The 21,948-nt window shown below is 40.4% G+C and overlaps 1 protein-coding gene, 1 long non-coding RNA gene and 1 pseudogene across 4 annotated transcripts in view; 1 reads left to right on the top strand and 2 right to left on the bottom strand.

Moving 5' to 3' along the window:
- Positions 1-1,548, bottom strand: part of LOC133642377 (nucleus accumbens-associated protein 1-like) — a 35,898-nt gene extending 34,350 nt beyond the window's left edge. The window contains exon 1 of one of the 2 annotated variants that reach the window (XM_062036529.1): positions 1,057-1,548. The gene's annotated coding sequence lies outside the window, so the exon portion shown is untranslated. The remainder of the gene's footprint in view (positions 1-1,056) is intronic. The other variant, XM_062036527.1, reaches the window with a different exon arrangement.
- The window catches only part of LOC133642380 (uncharacterized), a 60,197-nt gene extending 39,125 nt beyond the window's left edge, over positions 1-21,072 (top strand). Inside the window, exons 5-8 of one of the 2 annotated variants that reach the window (XR_009824499.1) lie at positions 7,782-8,000; positions 11,446-11,655; positions 19,154-19,219; positions 19,664-21,072. This is a non-coding gene — a long non-coding RNA (uncharacterized LOC133642380). The remainder of the gene's footprint in view (positions 1-7,781; positions 8,001-11,445; positions 11,656-19,153; positions 19,220-19,663) is intronic. The other variant, XR_009824500.1, reaches the window with a different exon arrangement.
- LOC133642379 (uncharacterized) overlaps positions 7,312-21,948 on the bottom strand; it is a 33,211-nt pseudogene continuing 18,574 nt past the window's right edge.

Genomic DNA, 21,948 nt, shown 5'->3' with positions numbered 1-21,948 from the left:
TTCATTTGGGACTTCGCCAAGCTCCAGGGTAAAGAGAAATGCTCTCTTTGTCTCCCTCCAGCTCCCTCTCCCTCATACTAAAACACAGATGCGCACACACAAACTCAAACAAACCCACAAAAGGCACACTGACTCGCACACAGACAATACAGCTTGTTTACGGATTGGCGAGCCGCAGTGAGCACACACGCTTGCACATGAAGACACACGAACACAGGGCTTGAGAGGACCGGGTAGGCGGGTTGGGGATAATGGGGGGTGTTTGCACACTTTGCTGGCTCTGACAGTGAAAGAGATGTGACTGCATGCGTATTTCTGCACCAAGGAGGAGTCTTGGAGAGGAGAGAGGGATCATCTTAGGTCCTTCCTTGCATTAAAACCTACAGACGAAGGACTGCCATGCAACTCAAAAATGACTGTAATCCTAAACCAGGCATGCTGGGAAAGTGGGTCAGCACACTCAAAAGACATTCTGTCCACAAAATGCATGCTTATTTCAACAGTCCTGGGTGTTAGCATGTCTGAAGTGAAGTGTGGAGTCATTGCTGCAGTTGGCACACACAATGCTGACTTTCTGCATTGGTACATTTCCTGGTTCTCACATGCATTCCAAAAGTCAATACAATAATATGCTATGGTGGATGTGAGAACCGAAAGGGATGCCGGGTAAATGGGAGCACACGAGGACCGTACATGGTGCCAGTGTACCAGCCGGGCTCTTCTCGACTGGGCACCGGGGGCGACGTGGAGGGAGGCGGCGCAGGCTGGCAGCGAGACCCCGGTGAGCCCCCTTGCTTTCCGGTATTACGAATGTCGCTCAAATAAAAATAAAAAAACCACCACATTTTGTCGGCGTTAATTCACGCCGACGCCACTGGGGAATCATAGCCCCCGTTTACCTTCCTCCCCAATCCGCAACGGGCCTTGTAAAAGGTGGCTAACGGCTAAAGCTAACTAAATATTTTTGGACCATCCACTCCCTCAATATCACGCATTCCCACGACGGCTCACACTTCAGACAGCCCTAAAAAAAAGACACAAAGGCGGTGTACTTACAGTCTACGCGGGCGAGGTAGCTCGGGCTGCGGCCGTCGATTTTTTTTTATCCGAGATAGAAAAAGAAAAAAAAAGCACCGAGATGTGGCTTATTTAAATATTTTGGTGATGGGGGAAATCGCTCCCCCTGCCAGTCTCCATTGTAACGGACATCAACAGGTCATCCCGGGACACGCAGCAGCTGACTGCGAGCCAGACGGAACCAGTGCGGCAGGGCTCGGGGGGCGTGGGGGAAGGCTCACAACAAGGCGCGATTATTCACGAGCGGCGCTAAAATTGACGCACACCTGAGCAACTCTGCGGTTTTTGGGGGCTATTTTGTGGCAACAGCACATTTGCTGTGAGCTTGGACCGACGGGGGGGAAGTGAATCCAATGTGGTATCATCCCCTACTTTCTTGCAAACTTTAAATGTCCCGTATCAGCCGGATTCTTCATTGTCCTCATCATCACGGTGTAGAGGCGCAGACTGGCCCTCCCTCCTTTCCTCCTACTCCTCCTCTTCCTCCGCAGCAGTCACCGCTGCCGTCGCCGCCGCGGCTGGATCCTGAGGCGACCCTGGCGGAGGATGGCTTTCGCTCCCTCTTGGAAGTGGATACTCGATACTATGGAAGCCCGTTTCCGCCACAAAAAAACAAAAATGTATCCCAATGGTAAGTCATAAATAATGAGATAAAAAGTCATAATTTTAAACTTTGAATTTAAAAATCTATATTTTCATGAGGTGGCGACTTGTCCAGGTTGCACCCCGCCTTCCGCCCGAATGCAGCTGAGATAGTCTCCAGCAACCCCCGCAACCCCGAAAGGGACAAGCGGTAGGATTCCTACCGCATCCATTTCCTACCGTAGGAAGTGGATGGCCAAATACAAACAAAAGTGTTTTGTCAGTCTTACATGTGAAAGGTGATCCCCATGATATCTAGTTTGGATTGTAAACCAGTCGGTACAATTTCATGGAAGGATAAACGGTATTAATGATAACCGCGGTAAAACTCCAGACAGTTAGTATTACCATTTTAAATTAAAATCATTGAAAAACCGTGATGGATAATTGCACTTAGATAATCTCACAGATTGAGTGGCAGCAGCTCGCTATCTTAAATGCTAACATGAAAACATGAAACATTAGCATCTTTCCCCATTGAGAAATAACATAACCCAACGGCGTGGGGAAGTTGGTAGAGTGGCTGTGCCAGCAATCGGAGTGTTGCTGGTTACTGGGGTTCAATCCCCACCTTCTACCTTCCTAGTCACGTCCGTTGTGTCCTTGGGCAAGACACTTCACCCTTTGCCTCTGATGGCTGCTGGTTAGCGCCTTGCATGGCAGCCCCCGCCATCAGTGGTGAATGTGTGTGTGAATGGGTGAATGTGGAAATACTGTCAAAGCGCTTTGAGTACCTTGAAGGTAGAAAAGCGCTTTACAAGTACAACCCATTTATTTATTTATTTATAACCTGAACTTATATAAACACATTACTGTCTTAGCAATTAAGATACTCAGTTGTACACATTGGGCAGCACAGTGGGACAGGGGTTAGTGCATGTGCCTCACAATACGAAGGTCCTGAGTTCAATCCCGGGCTCGGGATCTTTCTATGTGGAGTTTGCATTTTCTCCCCGTGACTGCGTGGGTTCCCTCCGGGTACTCCGGCTTCCTCCCACCTCCAAAGACGTGCACCTGGGGATAGGTTGATTGGCAACACTAAATTGGCCCTAGTGTGTGAATGTGAGTGTGAATGTTGTGTGTCTATCTGTGTTGGCCCTGCGATGAGGTGGCGACTTGTCCAGGGTGTACCCCGCCTTCCGCCCGAATGCAGAATCCTGCACCCCCCGCGATCCCGAAAGGAACAAGCGGTACAAAATGGATGGATGGATGGAGTTGTACACATTGAACCTTAAAGCACTGCTCTCTGAGTGCAGAGTAAGTGTTCTATATTCAGAGGAATAGAAGACCAAGGTGTTTAAACGGTGTGTTCAAGGACCACTGAACAGAGTAGGACACCACATCTTCTCTGTATTGTTTAGAAGTGTAATGATTAATTGATATATCGATTTATATTGTGAAGATTCAACTACAACAATTTGTGCTCAATAAGTTTGCTTTCCGGAAGATAGGAATTGATCTAACATTGTTTTAAAAGGGAATCAATCTATTTTATGTATCCTAGAAAAAGGAAAACTTTGGATTTAAAAGTGGCAGACTTTATATGAAGTTTAGCACTATTAATGATAAGGACGGTAAACGTCTGTGAAGCTGTGTGAATAAGATAGTTAGCTCAGCCATCAGTCATCAAAGCAAGAATGGTGGATACCTACGGTGCCTGAGAAAGGTCACATCAAATGGAAACAATAACAAAGAGACAATGCAACAACTTTTTGCTATGGCACGAATGCAAAAGCCACAACAAATACAAACACTGCAACACAATACCATGAATTGATTAACGTGGACCCTGACTTAATCAAGTCGGGGTCGCTATATTCCGCCTATTCAGCAGTCTAAAAAATATCCAAACCCCTCCATCAACGTTTTATATTCACGCCGTAAGTATATTTGTAATGTAGTAACAGGCACATTCATAATAACATGTAATTATTACGTATTTTGCTCATTGAAAGCATACGGCGGCGCATTCATTTCACAGACGTATCTCAACATTTGCTTTTCCCTTCAATGACAAATCTACTATTCACGACATTTGTGAGAGACAACAAGGACTACTTTGAAACAATTTATGATCCACAACCTAAAAATCCATCCATCCATCCATCCATTTTCTACCGCTTGTCCCTTTTGGGGTCGCGGGGGGTGCTGGAGCCTATCTCAGCTGCATTTGGGCGGAAGGCGGGGTACACCCTGGACAAGTCGCCACCTCATCACAGGGCCCCCACAGATAGACAGACAACATTCACACTCACATTCACACACTAGGGCCAATTTAGTGTTGCCAATCAACCTATCCCCAGGTGCATGTTTTTGGCGGTGGGAGGAAGCCGGAGTACCCGGAGGGAACCCATGCAGTCACGGGGAGAACACGCAAACTCCACACAGAACAGATGCGGCTTTATCCATCCATCCATTTTCTACCGCTTGTCCTGTTCGGGGTAGTTTTAGTTAAACCTAAATCTACTACGAACATAACAAACAAACACTCTACAGTGTCTGCTCTCACTGGGATGCCAACTAGTGGAATGTTCATATCTTCCCGTTTAGATAAAGAATAAAAAAAAGATAAAAGTTTCCGCAAACAATCTTTTCGTGTCTTTGTCAAAGTTGACCACTTCTCGATTTGTTAGTTAGCTCTGTTATACATGCTCTGCAAAATTTCGATTAACAATAATAATAATCAGGTCACAAGATATAAATGGACTATTGTTGGCAGTTTTTAGATGGTTATTTAGATGGCTTTGTGGGCATAATACAGTTGCTCCTATTGATTCCATTGTTAGATGAATTTTGCTTTTACGTTTATTTACAATTTAGAATGCATATAAAAAGAAGATCATATATGTGTTTGTCTTACATAGGAATTTTGAATTACAGGCAAAAATTACCAAAAAAAATCGTTGTTCCCCTTTTTGGAACTTTGTGACATTCAAGCTGAATAGACTAGCAATTGCAATACTTTATTTATATAAATCAAACGTAATACTTTCAAAAATGATTACTAAAATCCACAACAAAATGTTGTAATTTTTGCAGAAATACAGAACAATTTTTGCAGCAATACAGAACATAGAGAAAGTGCCAAAAGTGACTCTTGCAATTAGTGATGGTCATAAATCTGTGAGTTCCTGAATAGTCACTAGCCATAACCGACCATGGTGCATAATAAGGGAGTGCTCTGTTTTTGCTGTGGCTAGCTTAGTGCTGCAATACTAACGGTATTATGATGGCTGCTGTTGGCGTGCTAAGGCTCGTAATTAAGTGTAAAACGAGTTTCAGACTCTGTGTACTTCTGTCAGGACACTACAATACTTAGAGGGAACCTATAATGCAAAATCAACTTTTCTTACCTATTGGTACTTGCTTTTGTGTATTTGGGATCCCCATAAGTCTCGAAAATTTGAAATTTAACAGTGGAAGCATTGCGGAGATATTTATAGAATAATCTTACCTTCCTTCATACTTTCTCGAAACAAGCCGTTTGAAATTAACTCGTTCAGGTGACGTTTTCTGCCCTGTGAGGTCAGACGATATCTCCATATATGGTTTAAATTTACCCGAAGATCCTTGCGCGAATCTGCAAATGTAATCCGACACTGTAGTGAATAGGTTCCTTCTTTTTTCTTCAGACTGGCTTGTACATGGTCATGCATCCTCTGCTGTTGCCATTTCTAATACAAAGTAACATATATCTCCAAATGATATCTGTCAATAGACTGCATATAGAAGCGTTAAGAACTAAAACGGGATGAGTGACAACAATAAATACTGTTCAGTATGCTTTTCTGTAAAAATACTTTAATAAATTGCACCTGTTGTACATTTTACAGTTAAGCTGCTTGTTTGAGAATAGCAAGTTGTGTAAAAAGTACTGAAACAGTTGGACATGTGCAAGGATTTTGAATTAAGTTCACCTGTAAAATTTATACTGCATAATATAAATGTTAGGTACATCTTGAAATTTCACCCAAAAGCTGCATATCGCTTATGTTTTCTGAGTAGTTTATAATTATTTATTTTTAGAATTGCGGGCTCTCTATGTGCCATAAGTGGCTGCTTATGCCACTGGGAGCCCCCAAACATTGAGAACATCAGTGATAACATTCAAACATCAAGTAGTTTTACTGAAGTATGGAGAAGGGGAAAGATAAGATGCAAGTAAGCGTATGCTACTTCCTACTCCTTTTCGTATATGTTTGGATGGTATATATACATAAACTTGTGCATTGCTATATTCTAATATCAAGGGCTGTCTCCGATTAAGGATTCTTATAGTTGATTGTGATTTGCTAAATTTTGCCCACAGTTGATGATCACTTGAATCAATGTGTTTTAAAGAGAGCGATAAACAGATTGTGAAATATGGTAGTAAGTATACTGATGGATCACTAGGTGTCAGTAACGCCACATTAATGTGAATCTAGCCACTATCTGGTGATTCCTTCAAAGTGGTAGTGGTATCAGTTTATTTTGAACAATGCAATACAGCCCATATTTTCAGTTTTTTATTATAGCATGTCCGAAAAGGTATATTAGGAGTGAACTAAAGAAATTTAGATGCACACTATTTATATTTTCAATAACTAGTGACATTTGAAACCTTGGCGTGTTCACTTTGATTAGCTACTTACAAATCAAATCCTTGTAATATTGAAGACCGAAATGGAGCCACAAACTACATTTTATTTTGTGCCACAAAAACTAGCCAACCTTGGTTATGGATGCGGGTGTAAAGTGCAAGGGGACAAAAGTCGTTTGGTGACACCTGTGGTTAGCATGTATACATTTCCAAGACACCCATCTTTTCAGAATTTTTTATACAGTAAAAAATACCATCTTATAGATGCGTCAAGACTGTTTATTTTACAAATCACATATGCATTACTACACTGTACTAAACATTAGGATAATTCCCTATCAAATATACTGTAACTCGTTTTTTTAGTATGGGATGTGACGGTGGTCAAAGACAGTGACACCCTCTCAGGCCGTCCCGTGGGCCTGATGCCATGCATCCCTGTTACCGGCCCCTTGGCAGTTAGGATGGCATCCGCATGCTGCATCCACATCCCAGCAACAGCGTCACAGATTTGGGCCTACTAACTCAAGTCCCCGGCCAATCACACATCGACAAAGCCAATTCATAGCAGAGGTAGCCAATAGTTGTCCTTGATGTTGCTGAGTTGTCATCCCTCCAAGATGGAAATTCCTTTAAACCCACTATATACACAACACATGCAGACAGTATAGTGGGAGACTCCCACTGGGAGTGTGTACATACTTTCAAAAATGCTGTGGATGGAAATAAAATTAAATTTTAAAAAAATTATCCGTTGCTGTAAAGAAATTGTTCTTTAGTTAAGTATTGTCAATTTTCAAGCATGTATAACGAAACTGTCAAGCAAGCAAGCTTTACTACAGTTTAAACTTTGGTGCACTCGTGTGGTCAATGTGAGTAACTGAGGGTGTGTTATGAGGGTGTGTTATTTTAGTTTTTTCTTGTTTTTACTGTTTTAATGCAGAAACAATATTCTATTTTTTATGTTGTTGTGATACTGTTTTGTTAAAGCAAAAATTAAACCAGTGATACAGTATTAGAACCAAATCTTTATTTATATGTCAAAAGTAGTTCAATAAAACATCCACTGTCTTCATCTGTTCCACTGACAGAATTATTTAGTCTAAAGGAGAAAAAAGCGGGATAAAGTGAGGTCAAATTTCACATTAAATTTGATCATTTGTATACAATGAAAAAATTATGTTAAAAATAGAATTATTATCTATATCTCACCTTAAGCAGGGTGGCCACCACACCATAGATGGTGGAGATGAGAAAGAGGACAAGGAATGTGGCAGACATATACCAGCTTTCCGCATTGATATCTTGGTTAACAACTGCATGAGCAATGTCATCCAAGACGTTGCAATCCGGCAAAATCACTGTGGAATTATTTTTTAAATGAGTTTATTTTTCTGCAAGATAATCATAAATCAGCTCATTAGTACCTGGATTGGTTATATTCAAGGTCAGTGTAACGGTCACATGTGTCACCCTGCAGGTGTGAACCGCCCCAGGTAACAAGTTGACTTGAGACAGACGAAGGCGGCTTTGGATGCTGAACTTCCCATCTGGGCCTCTGCTGGGTTGACTGGTGTTGAAGTCCGACAGCTCATTGGTGTCATCCAGAAACCAGGAGACGTTAACGGACGCGGGACTGAAGCCGAACACCAGACACACCAGTTCACCACGACCCTGGAGCAAGATGGCTGACGGTTGGGTAGGAGTCACTGTGGCTGTAGAGATGAAAGTTGTAAGGAAGTATGTAGTGCAAACACAAAGTCATGTTAAGACTTTTACTCACCAAACACGTCCTCTATAGTGCTCGTAAAAGGACTTTGAGATGACTCATGTCTGACAGCGCAAGAATAGCTGGATTCGTGGTCCTCAGTTTTAGACACATTAATTCTACTGCTCATTGAATAAGTATTGCTGCTGCTGTATTTCCACGAAGGGCTGTTGGTGTAGTCAAGCAATCTTTGACCATCTTTCTCCCAGTACACTATAACGTTATCTGGGAAATATCCAGAAACTAGGCAAGTCAGTGTGAGGTCATCAGACAGTGACAGCTCTGAGATGGTCGGTGGTATTATGTGCACTGTTGGTGGATACAAGTCTGATAAAAGAAACACAAAAACACATTTATAAGTGAAAAGTGATAATAGTAATAATTACAAATAATTATAAAAAGAAACAGGACCAAAAACTTCTTAATTGTGCATCGGCCAGAAGTTGGAGACATTATCCATGTTTGGTTTACACTTGAAAAGAGTTTATCTCTCTTAAACATTCATTTACATTCCAACACATTCATCCCCGCACGTAAAAAGCATTTGTGAACTGTTGAGAGTTTCTATTGCGGTAATTTTTGTTGGTAAATAAATGATGATGAGAGATTATTATCACACTTCAACATCTCTAACATGTAAATGCAGCCTCTTTGCTAGGTCAATATTCCAAATAAGCATCTGTTCTTGATTGTCTTACCCTGGATAAAAAAAGGTTAGTTAAATATATAAATACAAGTAAACTAGAAAGTGGGGACGCTGGTCTGTTGCTAAATGTTCTTATACTACATTACGCAGAAGGCTTAGCGCCGTAGACAGAACCCAGAAGAAGGTGTGAGCTATACACGGGAGGACGACAGCTGTGCGGTTTGAGCAATAAAGTGTTAATAAGTTTTGGTTAGACAGTTACTGTGCGCGTTTGAGCGATGATCAGAAACAAAGTCGATCTGCAAAATAATAATAATAATAATCATAATATTATTATTATGATTATATTATATTATTATTATGATTACATTTGATTGGCAAAAATTACACTGGAGGACAAAATGTGCGGTGACGGTGCGAATTTGCGTGAATTGGCAAATTTCTAGAGGGCACTGAAATATAATATATGATATTATCTTCAACTGTTTTCAGACTTCATTTTAAAATAAATCTAAACTAGTCCAAATTGTAAACATACATATTATTTAGTTTTTACAATGTTTAAACTCTTCATATTGCAAAAAATATGAACTGAGTTGTTGTTGTTGTTGTTTTTAATTACATGTTGTGTGTGTGTGTGTGTGTGTGTGTGTGTGTGTGTGTGTGTGTGTGTGTGTGTGTGTGTGTGTGTGTGTGTGTGTGTGTGTGTGTGTGTGTGTGTGTGTGTGTGTGTGTGTGTGTGTGTGTGTGTGTGTGTGTGTGTGTGTGTCTGTCTGCGTGTGTGTGTGTGTATGTGTTCTGTTGTTACTATTACAACCTGGAAAATTCACTGTTTAAACTGCAAAAAGGAGAAATCTAAGGGGGATCAATGTGAAAAGTTTTTTTAAACCTATGTGCAACTTTCTTAAGAAACAGCCTTTCTTTGTGCTGGTAGCAGATTTTTTTTGTTTTAAAGGCCTACTGAAATTAATTTTTTTTATTTAAACGGGAATAGCAGATCCATTCTATGTGTCATACTTGATCATTTCGCGATATTGCCATATTTTTGCTGAAAGGATTTAGTAGAGAAAATCAACGATAAAGTTCACAACTTTTGCTCGCTGATAAAAAAAAGCCTTGCCTGTACCGGAAGTGATGTCACAGGAGGTAATATTCCTCACAATTGTCCTTTGTTTACAATGGAGCGAGAGAGATTCTGAGCGACAAAGCGACGATTACCCCATTAATTTGAGCGAGGATGAAAGATTCGTAGATGAGGAACGTTACAGTGAAGGACTAGAGAGGCAGTGATGGACATATCTTTTTTCACTCTGACCGTAACCTAGGTACAAGCTGGCTCATTGGATTCCACACTCTCCTTTTTCTATTTTGGATCACGGATTTGTATTTTAAACCACCTCGGATACTATATCCTCTTGAAAATGAGAGTCGAGCACGCGAAATGGACATTTAAAGTGACTTTTATCTCCAAGACAATACATCGGTGACACACTTAGCTACTGAGCTAATGTGGTAGCATCGTTCTCAAATGAAGATAGAAACAAAATAAATAAATCCCTGACTGGAAGGATAGACAGAAGATCAACAATACTATTAATTCATGCACATGTAACTACACGGTTAAAAATTCTCAGCCTGGTAAGGCTTAACAATGCTGTTGCTAACGACGCTAAGGCTATTTTAGCAACTTAACAACCGGTGTTGTGCCTGAAACCTCACAGAACTATGATAAAACATTAGCGCTCCACCTACGCCAGCCAGCCCTTATCTTCCCATCAACAGCCGTGCTCACCTGCGTTCCAGCGATCTACGGCGCGACGAAGGACTTCATCCGTGGGTTTGGCAGCAAGCATCGGCTAGGCGTCTGCTAGTCCTTGTTGTGTTGCTGTAAGTATTGTACTTAGCCGCTAATACACCGATCGATCCCACCTACAACGTTTTTCTTTGCAGTCTCCATTGTTCATTAAACAAATTGCTAAAGATTCACCAACACAGATGTCCAGAATACTGTGGAATTTTGTCGAAGAAAACAAGAGGTTTCTGTATCGGGTCCGATGTGGTCCAACCACTTCCGTGGATTTTGTGACGTCACGCGCATAAATCATATCCAAAGGAGTTTTTCAACCGGAAGTGTGGCGGGAATTTTAAAATTGCACTTTATAAGTTAACCCGGCCGTATTGGCATGTGTTTCAATGTTAAGATTTCATCATTGATATATAAACTATCAGACTGCGTGGTCGGTAGTAGTGGGTTTCAGTAGGCCTTTAAGTATGCATTGTCAAATTCTTACATTCATACTGTTAATATCAAAATGCACTTTTTTCCTAATGTTTACAATTTTACATTAATAATATTTCCATCTGCTTTAAACCTTCACTAGTTAAAGTCGTAAACCTCAACTGTCCTTCATAAAAATAAAAACTGTAAACATTTTTAACTCATGTTGTTTTAGAGAAAAAAAATGCTATTTTCAGTATACATGCAATGTTATTTTCAGTGTGTAATTATAACAGTGTCAAAATGCCACATGGCACACACACACACACAGACACAGACACATTTGTGCAAACACACTCATACAAATACACACACATACTTGTCCAGGATGAAAAACAATGGTGTGATAGTGCTATCTGGTGGAAATGTGAATATATGTTGAGACAATACCTCTGCTTTTGCTGATGTAGTCCTCATGGCCCTGGTTGGAACACTTGTGTTGTCCCTCACAGGACACTTGTTTATATGCATCCCAGTCATCTGCTGGCACACTGAGGAAGCTCCGTAAGGTCTCTGTACCATTGCTGTGACGAGTCGGCTCCTCCGTGTGGGAATTCTGAGAGTATTTCTTCCCATCTACTTTCCAGGAGATGACAAAATCATGAAGTCGAGGGCCAACCAAAAGACAAGTAATGGTCACCTTGTCCCTCTGCTGAGACTCTGTGAGTGGGGGTCCGTGAACAAACACTCCAACTTGTTGGGATGATATTGGGGTTACTGTAAAATAACATGAAATGTGAGATTAGAAACAAATATTAAGATCCTTTTCAAATCTTTGAACATTTTGTGCCATTCACGGTTTTATTTGCAAGCCATTTTGGTTGTGATGTATCTACTGTATGATTTACAGTAGGTATAATATGCAAGATATTTATTTTTTTATTATTACACTAGTGTTGTAATCTAAAGACTAAAAATGCTTGTATGAAAACAAATAAAAATACAACCTTTGATTTTACATTTATCTTAACAGAAGTTACAAATGTTTATGTTTAGATCTTAATGTGGACTACTGGTCTTTTATTTTAGATTTGTATAAATGTCCACAAGATGTCGCTATTTTTTCCTATTCAAAGCGAGCAGAAAAACAATTCTGCACTTGTGCCTTACTGTAATAGCAAGTGTGTGTTGTATTATTCTTATTTCATTCCCAATAATAAATAGTAGTGTGGTTTAAGCATAATGGCTTTTGAAGGGTTAAAGCCCCAAAATATAATGAATATTTAATATTTATTTTGAAGAAATAGAAAAACAATGCAATGAACTTATGCATGGAAAATCAATAAAGTTGTCACTCATTAACCTATTTTAGGGCCTAATGATAATATAAAATAAACATCATAATAATGATGATATTGAAATAAAGCACAATGATAATGATAATAATATTAAAGAAATATTCCTTAAAATATATTTCATGGAAATATTTTTTGTTTTGAATTTAGGAACAATATATCTCAGCTAAAATCGGGCGGAAGGCGGGGTACACCCTGGACAAGTCGCCACCTCATCGCAGGGCCAACACAGATAGACAGACAACATTCACACTCACATTCACACACTAGGGCCAATTTAGTGTTGCCAATCAACCTATCCCCAGGTGCATGTCCCCGAAGGGAATAAGCGGTAGTGAAATGGATGGATGGATGGATAGTTCAGCTAACAGTTGCTTTCAAAGGGTTAAATGATATATACTGTATGTATACATTTCTTTTAATGCTTTTAAGTGATTTTGAAAGACTGTCACAGCTAAAGTGGAAAAAATATTGAATAATATTTTTACAGCAGTTTTTGGGAAGCCGATATTTTTCTTGAGGGACAAACGAATGCAGATATTTGAAGGACAATGTTATGAGTTGTCTTTTTTTCATGCATCATGCCAATAGCGTACTTATGATTATTTACCGGAGCAAATGCTGATGGTCTTGGCGACATTTTTATTCAGCCACTTGTCAGACACTCGACAGGTGAAGACCTTCCCAGTTTGCCACTCTATCGGTGGGACGTGGAGTTGACTGGTCACAGCCACACGTCCATCCGCACTCATGCTGATGCTAGTAATTGATGGCGCTCTCTGCTTAGCCTCGCTGAACCATTTAATTTGAGGGTTAAAGCCCCGACCAGAGCACAGAACCCTCTGAGGTTTCGATTCCTCACTGGGGGCCAGAAAGAGTTCCACTGATGGGTCCACTGTTGGAAAATGGGTTCAAATTATTGTGTCAAATGAATCCAGCTCTGATGAGTCAGACTCTCACCAAAAAGGCCGTATATGGGGTTTGACCGGAAGCTGTCGGAGAAGCCTTGGTTCACTTTGCAGGTTAAATTTGCGTCACTCTTCCTGTAGGACTCGTGCAAACTGAAACGTGGACGGATGGAATGTGGGCCCAGGCCTTCAGGGAGATCAACATACTGTTTGTTAGAAATATCCACACCGTCGGCCTGAAATGTGACGTAGAGGTCGATGGCGTCCAGTTGCGTGATGTCACACTCGAACACGCCGCTGTTGTTATTCTGTAAATCTGCAAGAGATCGCCTCATCTCCACCAGTGGAGCGGTGACTGCAACACCTAAGTGATCATAACAGGATAAAAGGTGGAATTCAGTCTCTCAAAGATACAGTAGCTCATCAGAGTACAGTAAATACACCCCTCACATTTCAGCTAATGTTTTATTTAATAGTCTCAAAGTACAACTTGATGGAAATGAAACTTAGAGTAGTCAGTGTACATCTTGTACTGCAGGGTTATTCAACTGGTGGCCGCCGGTAATAGATAGATAGTACTTTATTGATTCCTTCAGGAGAGTTCCCTCAGGAAAATTAAAATGACATCATACCGGCCCCCGAGTTCAGTTCAAATCTTCAAATACAAATTTTTGCAGCCAATTTCTAAAAACACAAATGCTCTTGTTGTACAGTATAGAGCGGGGGTCGGCAACCCGCGGCTCTAGAGCCGCATGCGGCCCTTTAGCGCCGCCCTAATGGCTCTCTGGAGCTTTTTCAAAAATGTATGAAAAATGGAAAAAGAGGAGGGGAAAAATATATGATTCGAGTATTTGGCGAGCGCCGTTTTGTCTTTCTAATGTTGGCGGTCCTTGAACTCACCGTAGTTTGTTTACATGTATAACTTTCTCCGACTTTCTAGGACGTGTTTTATCATTATGCCACTTCTTTTTCTGTTTCATTTTGTCCACCAAACTTTTAACGTTGCGTATGAATGCACAAAGGTGAGTTTTGTCGATGTTATTGACTTGTGTGGAGTGCTAATCAGGCATATTTAGTCACTGCTTGACTGCAAGCTAATCGATGCTAACATGCTATTTAGGCTAGCTATATGTACATATTGCATCATTATGCCTCATTTGTAGGTATATTTGAGGTCATTTAGTTTCCTTTAAGTCCTCTTAATTCAATTATATCTCATGACACACTATCTGTATGTAAAATGGCCTTAAATTTTTTGCGGCTCCAGACAGATTTGTTTTTGTATTTTTGGTCCAATATGGCTCTTTCAACATTTTGGGTTGCCGACCCCTTGTAGAGGAACTTGGACCAATGTAAACACATTGGCAGATCTTTGCACAGACATTTATAAATGATAAATGGGTTATACTTGTATAGCGCTTTTCTACCTTCAAGGTACTCAAAGCGCTTTGACAGTATTTCCACATTCACCCATTCACACACACATTCACACACTGATGGAGGGAGCTGCCATGCAAGGCGCTACCAGCACCCATCAGGAGCAAGGGTGAAGTGTCTTGCCCAAGGACACAACGGACGTGACTTGGATGGTAGAAGGTGGGGATTGAACCCCAGTAACCAGCAACCCTCCGATTGCTGGCACGGCCACTCTACCAACTTCGCCACGCCGCCCTCAACCTTGCCAGCAAATGTAGAAAACTGGGGTCTAACCTTGTGATTTACATAACTGAGGCGTTCCTCAAGGCACCCTTTCAAGTCCTTTTTGGCAGTTACATTTTTTTAATACACTTTATGTAACTAAGGTGTTGCTGTTGCTTGTTTACTTCAGATGCAGTCAATAGTCATTTGTTCAACTTCTTTAGTTATACTAGTGGTGTTCCTCAAGGTTCCATTTTAGGTCCTCTTTTTTTCATCATAATGTAAATATATATATCAAGTAATCCAATTATTAGCCAGTAGTTTGACTTTACAGTGGAGGAAGTGGGCTACTTCACAATGTCACAGTTGGATGTCCCTTAAAGAACCGCAGCTCACCAGTGCCGGCAGTACTCATGCATCTTCAGGCCATGATGTTATCTTGGTATAGTCACTTTTGTTCCCAGCTGTTTGGACAATAATGGCCGAGTGTTGAGTCAGTTTTCAGTACGTAGTAAATGGACAAGCTGTACACTGACTACTTGTTGAGTTGTGAGGAGTGGACTTACTCCGATTTTGTTCAGTCGTCCTACCTGACACACGTACGGTCTCCTCGACGTCCGGGAAGCAAAGATGCGCCGCTTTACATTTGAGAATCCTGATTTGTCTCCACACATCAGGCAACACTGTCAGAGTACTGATGACGTGAGACGCATTAGCGTACGCGCTCGCTTGGTCGCTGGCTGCTTTGCCGTCCAGCTGCCATGTGACAACGGCATCCAATGCGGTGCGCACCGAACATGTTGCTTTCACTTGGGATGTTTCCGTCATGACTTCCTTGAAGCTGGGGAGCTCCACATGAACGGAAGGTGGGACGCTTGCCTGTGCTGCCAGGCGACACGTCCGTTGTTACAAGACGATGACAATAGCTGTGTTAATGCGAGACGGCAGACACATACGTACTTTCACAGATACTGATTGACTTTTTCTCTTCCACCTTGTTGTGAGTGGACTTGCAGGTAAACCTTATGCCGTTTGTCCACTCTTTTACATCAGGCTCAATCTCACTGATTAGACTGAAGGTCTGTGGGGCCGTCACACTCTGAAACTTGCTCACGGTTTGCACGCCGTCGATGATTCGGTTGCCCTGCAGCCACTCGACACTCAGCGTGTCCGGGAAGAAGCCACTTAAGGCGCACTTAAGTTTGACAGAGGAGTCTCCTGCAAGGTTGCCCTCCCACAGCGGATACAATGTCATGTTTGGAGACACAATCCTCGCCATCCTCTCTGTTGAAATAGAAAATACGTATATGACGCATGTGGCTATTTCTCTATATGTAGCAAATTACTTGCACATACCTTCAGATTGTTGTCACAATTCTAAAGGTGCAGGTGTCTTTAGTTTTAAGTAGTTTTATAGTACTAACAGTCAGGTGGAAAGGGTTCCGCTTAAGCGAGCATAAGCAACATTTTAAAAAAAAAAGAAGAAGATAAAAGTACCGAAAAAACACAAGAAGTGAAACTCAGCGAGGCGCAACAGTGCATGACAAAAGCCAGGTGTGAGAAGAGATGATGACATATTTAAATACATTTCATACACGGACACATCTTTAAAGTTGGTTTTGTTTTGTTTTATAACACACTAAAAAGTTATTTTCTTTTTTTGTACATTAAAGCTGCAGCTTTTTCAGGTCATTCTGAATTTCTGAGGAAAAATCTGCAAGAAAAGCATCACCCACATTTTATTTTTTATTTTTCTTTAAATTGTAAATCAATATGATTACTTACAGTTCATTTCAAAAATGTGTTCATTTGACCTGAAAGAGAAAAAAAACGAAAATATATTAAAGAAATGCACAAATAATACACACAACAGACTGACTCATTAATCCTATTGGAAATCCAAAAAGAGATCCTTGGTATGTTTTGTGCAATTCAATTGTTTTCCAAACCATTTGTACCATCTGTCTTCCTTAAATTATCCAAACTGCTAAAGCTAAACAAAAAACAACACATATGTTTGCAGTGTCACAAATTTCCTTCTAAAACCGATAAAAACTACATTTTTGATTTCATACTATCCTGTCATAAACTCATGTAATAATTTAGGTTTGGATGTCAATTTGGACTAGTGGCTTTCTACTTCTTTCTATCTAATTTTTATATTTTTCCACCAGACTTTTGTTCCCCCTACTTTTTCCCATTCAAAGCATGCAGCAATATTTCTGCATGGCTGCCCTGCTCCTGTAATGATAAGTGTGTGTCACTATTGATGGTGGATAATGGTGTGTCTATCAAACAAAGTGTACAGTCAAACCCAAAAGTATGCATAGGTCTACTGTAAACCTTGCAAATTTAACTAAAAGTTACTTAAGTTTTTCTTGCTTGAAAATTACACAGGAGATAATAGGATGATGAACAAGAGGAAAAGTTGTGGGGAAAAAATGCTTTTTAAGCTTTTATTGTATTCACATTTGAACAAAAAATTTACTTTGATTGACTTTGGACAAAAATTGGCCAATGGTATGATTAGTTTCGGTCTTGACTCTTGTATGTGTGTGTTTGGACAAAAATGTGGTAACTTTGTCAACATAAAACCCACTGTACTCTAAAGGGTTAATATTATAATATGTACAATATATTTTAGAGCAGTTTTTTTGAAAAGCAGACATTTGTGTACATAATCAATAGCCTATTTGGTATGTAATTTGTATTTCAGACTGAAGTTTCAAAATATTTACTTGCTTGAATATTAATGTGTAATTTTTTACAGTATTATTGTCTTTTTGGACAAATAAGTATTTATATTTAAATTCCAGCGGAAGGGCTAACCAACAAATAAAGTATAGTTATACTTTATAAGGCGTCTATAGAATTTAAAGGGAATTGTTTTTTTGAATTTTGCCCATTATCCACAATCCTTATGTGAGACAATCTTGTATGTGTGTTTTAAATGGTGAAAAACTGCTAATAAGAGGCGGCTAACAATGCGGACATATCGGATTCATCTACTCTGCGCTCTTAAAAAAACCACCAACAATGCAAACACAGAGGAACTACTTTTATGGCGTAGAAAAACAGAACTACCACTATAGTGAGTAGTCAGCTACTAGCTACTAGCTGGCTTGAGCTGCTAATAACGTAGGCTGCGATTTGCCACAAAATAAACAAGAAAGAGCTTTAGCTTTTTCTGCTGCATTGCTTCTAAGGTAGGGTTCAGATGGTAGCGCGGCCATACAGAAATTGGAGGGTTCCTGGTACGAATCTAGCTTCCGCCATCTTAGTTACTGCCATTGTGTCCTTGGGCAAGACATGTCACCCACCTTGCTGCCAGTGCCGCCCACACTGTGTATGATTGTGAGTGAACGTTTGGTGGTGATCGGAGGGGCCAATGGACGCAAATTGGCAGCCACACTTCTGTCAGTTTACCCCAGGGCAGCTGTGGCTACAAATGTAGCTTACCACCATCAGTAGTGAATACATTATGGGTTCTAAGTTCTCACTATTAAGCGTTTTGAGTGTCTAGAAAAGCACTATATACTGTAAATATAATCCATTATTATTAATATTATTATTATAGTAGAAGGTTGTGGCAGCAAGTTACATGTTATCATGAATGTGCTTGTTACTACATGACATACATATTTACAGCATGTATATAAAACAGTGTGGGAGGTTTTTGGATGTTTTTTGAAGGGCTTGTTTGGTGAAATAGATCGTAGCACAATTACCTGTATTGTTAGCCGCCTTTTACTAGCAGTCTTTTACTATTTAGTATGAAGAGAAAGGGGACTGACGTGTGTTTTGGTCTCAGAGAAAGATTGTGATTGATGTACAAAATTCCCCAAAAGGTGCATTACTGTAAAAAACGTTTACCGTAAACCAATGTTCTTTAGAAATATTGCAGACTTATTTTCACCTACAGTGTGTAAAGGAGCAGTTAAGTGTTCAACTCAAAAACAAAAGTTGTATTATTACCTTGAAGACAGTTGTTCCAATGCTGAACAGCAGCGTGATGAGAAAGAGAATGATGAAGGCGAGCGCCGTGTTCCCCATGTTATCTTGCTCGGCTTCCACAGCATTGTTCCACTGGTGGCTCATCTCCACCAGGAAGTCTGGTGGATGTACAGTAGTACTTCAATACACACTGTATTTATTATTACTGTATTGTGTGTTTATACAAAGAAATGTGTCCTATAATGTTGATTTTATGAGTACAGGTAGTGCTATATAACTGGAGACCCTGAATTGCCTTTTGAAAGACTCCATTATTTCAGTGTGTGTCTTTAAAACATGATCTCTCTTGTGTTTGTGTTTGTTAGGGCAAGACCCAGGAGAGGAAGAAGACGTGTATGAAGACAAGTCACACAGACCACCTATCTCTACGAGTAAGGACTTTAATACTCTCTTTCAAAACCCCAACATACTATTAATCCTTGTTGCATGATTAGTGACACTGCAAGTCACACGTAGCTAAAAATAAGGACAACATGAACAGCTTGCGACATACAACAGTTGCAAAGTGATTTTTTTTATTTATTTTGATTTGAAATGGACACACAATATCATTAAACATGCAGCAAACAACCAGGAGCAAAGAAGAGAAGACAAGAGTGACACAGAACACATCTACAGGGCCTTGCACAATTTGGGGTCGTCCATGTTGACGTTATCGGTGGTTCTGTATGAAATGGACCTGACAAGGACATTGGGTGTGTTGGCCACAGATTGGTGGTAAATGGCACAGCAATACGCCACACCGTTCCTTTTCCACTGATCAAGGCTGAGCGTTAACTGGCCGTAGACTGAATACACGCCTTGGTTTTCTACAGGTTGGGTGGTCCTGGTGACGTATGTGGAGTTTACGGGGTTGTCATCGACAAGCCAAGACACCAGAACCTCTTGGGGGAAGAAGTCTTTCACTAAGCAAGTCAGGGTAACCATGTTTTTAACAGTTTGTTCCACTGGAGGCATCATAAACACCGCAGGATTTTGAGGTGATTTATCTGCAAGTGCGACAGAACAACATTTGACCACAGGAAGTAGTATCAAACATTTACAGTTTTCTTACCAGCAGTTCTTTTATAGGCTTTCTTTACTGGGTGCGCAATCTTTGAATGCTTCACCACGCAGTTGCGCCCTTTGCCTTTGCTCCATTCGTCATACGTGATGTCAAGACGAGTCTCAAATGGGCCCGAATTGCCCGGCGGGGGGGCTTTCAAGGTCCCGGCCATCTCGTTGCCATCCTGGTCCTCCCACAAAATACTCTGCACAGATAGCCTGCTAACTTTGACCTGACATATCACCGTGCCTTTTTTGTTCAGAAAGATGTCCTCCATTGTGGGGCCGCTGATCTGTATATCGACATCCGCCTCCGGGCATCCTTCACCTGTTGAATGGACAGGAAGACTTTTTCAAGGCCGTTGTGTGATTTACATTGAGTGTGTTGCATTTTAGCCCGCGTTCACACTGGTGGTTCGGACCAAAAATATATGCATTGAAGGACTTGATTGGACACTTTTATTGACCTAACTCAATTATTTCAAACCAAAATGAGTTGTTTTTTAGACTTTGCTATTTTTACCGGCTTATATTTGTACTAGGGCAGTAAAATCATGTGATTAATCACAACATAGTGCATTAATCATGGGTACACGCATATTAATTACACATTTTGTTTTGAGCATACATGTTCCTTTACTTTAACTGCAGATGGTTACCTGAAAGGTGGCATACATTTTTTGTTGTACCACAAACATAATGCACCCAATTCTTGAGGTGAGGATCAATGCTTGATTCAAACCAATTTTTGCAAAATATATAAATATATAATTAAACTAATGCTGTTAAATGTAACGAGTTAACTCATGTGATTCATCAATCAAAAATTGCATTAATCATGCGTATACACAGATTAATCACGCAATTTATTTGGACCGCACATGCTCCTTTACCTTAACCGTGGATTTTTACCTGAAAGGTGCGTGGGTTGGTATATTTATAGAGAGAAATGAGTGAGAGGACTCCGACTGGTGTGCTCTCTGGCATATTTAATTTCAAAATACCCCCGAGGGAACTTAGGATACAACTTTCTCTAAATTTTTGAGCAGTGCATTCAAGTAAAACATTTTAAAATGTTACTGTATGTCATTGTCACGTTAAAAATTACATTTATGCCCAATTACGAGGGCCTTTTTAGGGTCATTTAAATAATGCAAGCAGGTAAAAAGGTACATTTCATCCCAATTCAAAAGTGTGATTAATCAGATTTGAATAATTAATCATTTGACCGCACTCATTTTTACAAACACCCTGTTGTCACACACAAAGAGTCTTACATATTTGTAATTTTTGCATGCTTTGTTTGCAATCAGAGTTTGATTTAACCAAAGTGTGAACACAGCCTAAAATAAACAAATAGAAAAGTACTCACTAGATGAAACTGTTGCACGCGTGTTGCTCACAGATGAGTTGATATACACATCTCCATGTGCGTCCCTCCCCTTAAACTCGCACCTTACAGTGGTGCCAGATGACCACTCGTCGGACTTGAGCGTGATGAGGCTCGCCGCGCTGTAAAGCGTCGTTCCATTTGCAGTCTTTCTGGCCTTAGACAAAGTTATGACCTGCTCTATTCCGTGGGAGATGTCCTCTTCGTTATACAGCCATTTGAAGTCATAAACATTTGGGGAAAAATCTTTGGCAAAGCAGACGATTGAAGCCTCATCTTGACCATGAGAGGAGGCCAACACTTTCAGAGTTGGCAACTTGTAAAAGGACTCTGAAACACGAACATATTAAGTATATGTCTGCACAACAAATATATATACACAACTCAAAACGTCATTTGAATGCTATTTCTCATGGCTTCTGCAGGGTCGACACTACTAAAACAGCAAGATTAGATCGTACACAACCTGCATGTGAGACAAGCAAGCGTAGATTAAACAAAAAGCAAGCAAAAAAACGGCTGCAACAATTATTTCCCTGACAGACAAGGCAGAGTAAGCAGCTTCACAAGGAAGAGTCAGACCTTTCTTTCCACCTTACTGTTGGCTTTAGCACCAACAATAACATCATTTGTATGGATGGTATGAAATAATGTGCAATTTTCAGA

Source organism: Entelurus aequoreus, linkage group LG25 (assembly GCF_033978785.1).
Source record: "Entelurus aequoreus isolate RoL-2023_Sb linkage group LG25, RoL_Eaeq_v1.1, whole genome shotgun sequence".
Taxonomy (NCBI): Eukaryota; Metazoa; Chordata; class Actinopteri; order Syngnathiformes; family Syngnathidae; genus Entelurus; species Entelurus aequoreus.
This window is presented reverse-complemented; position numbering and strand designations above follow the sequence as displayed.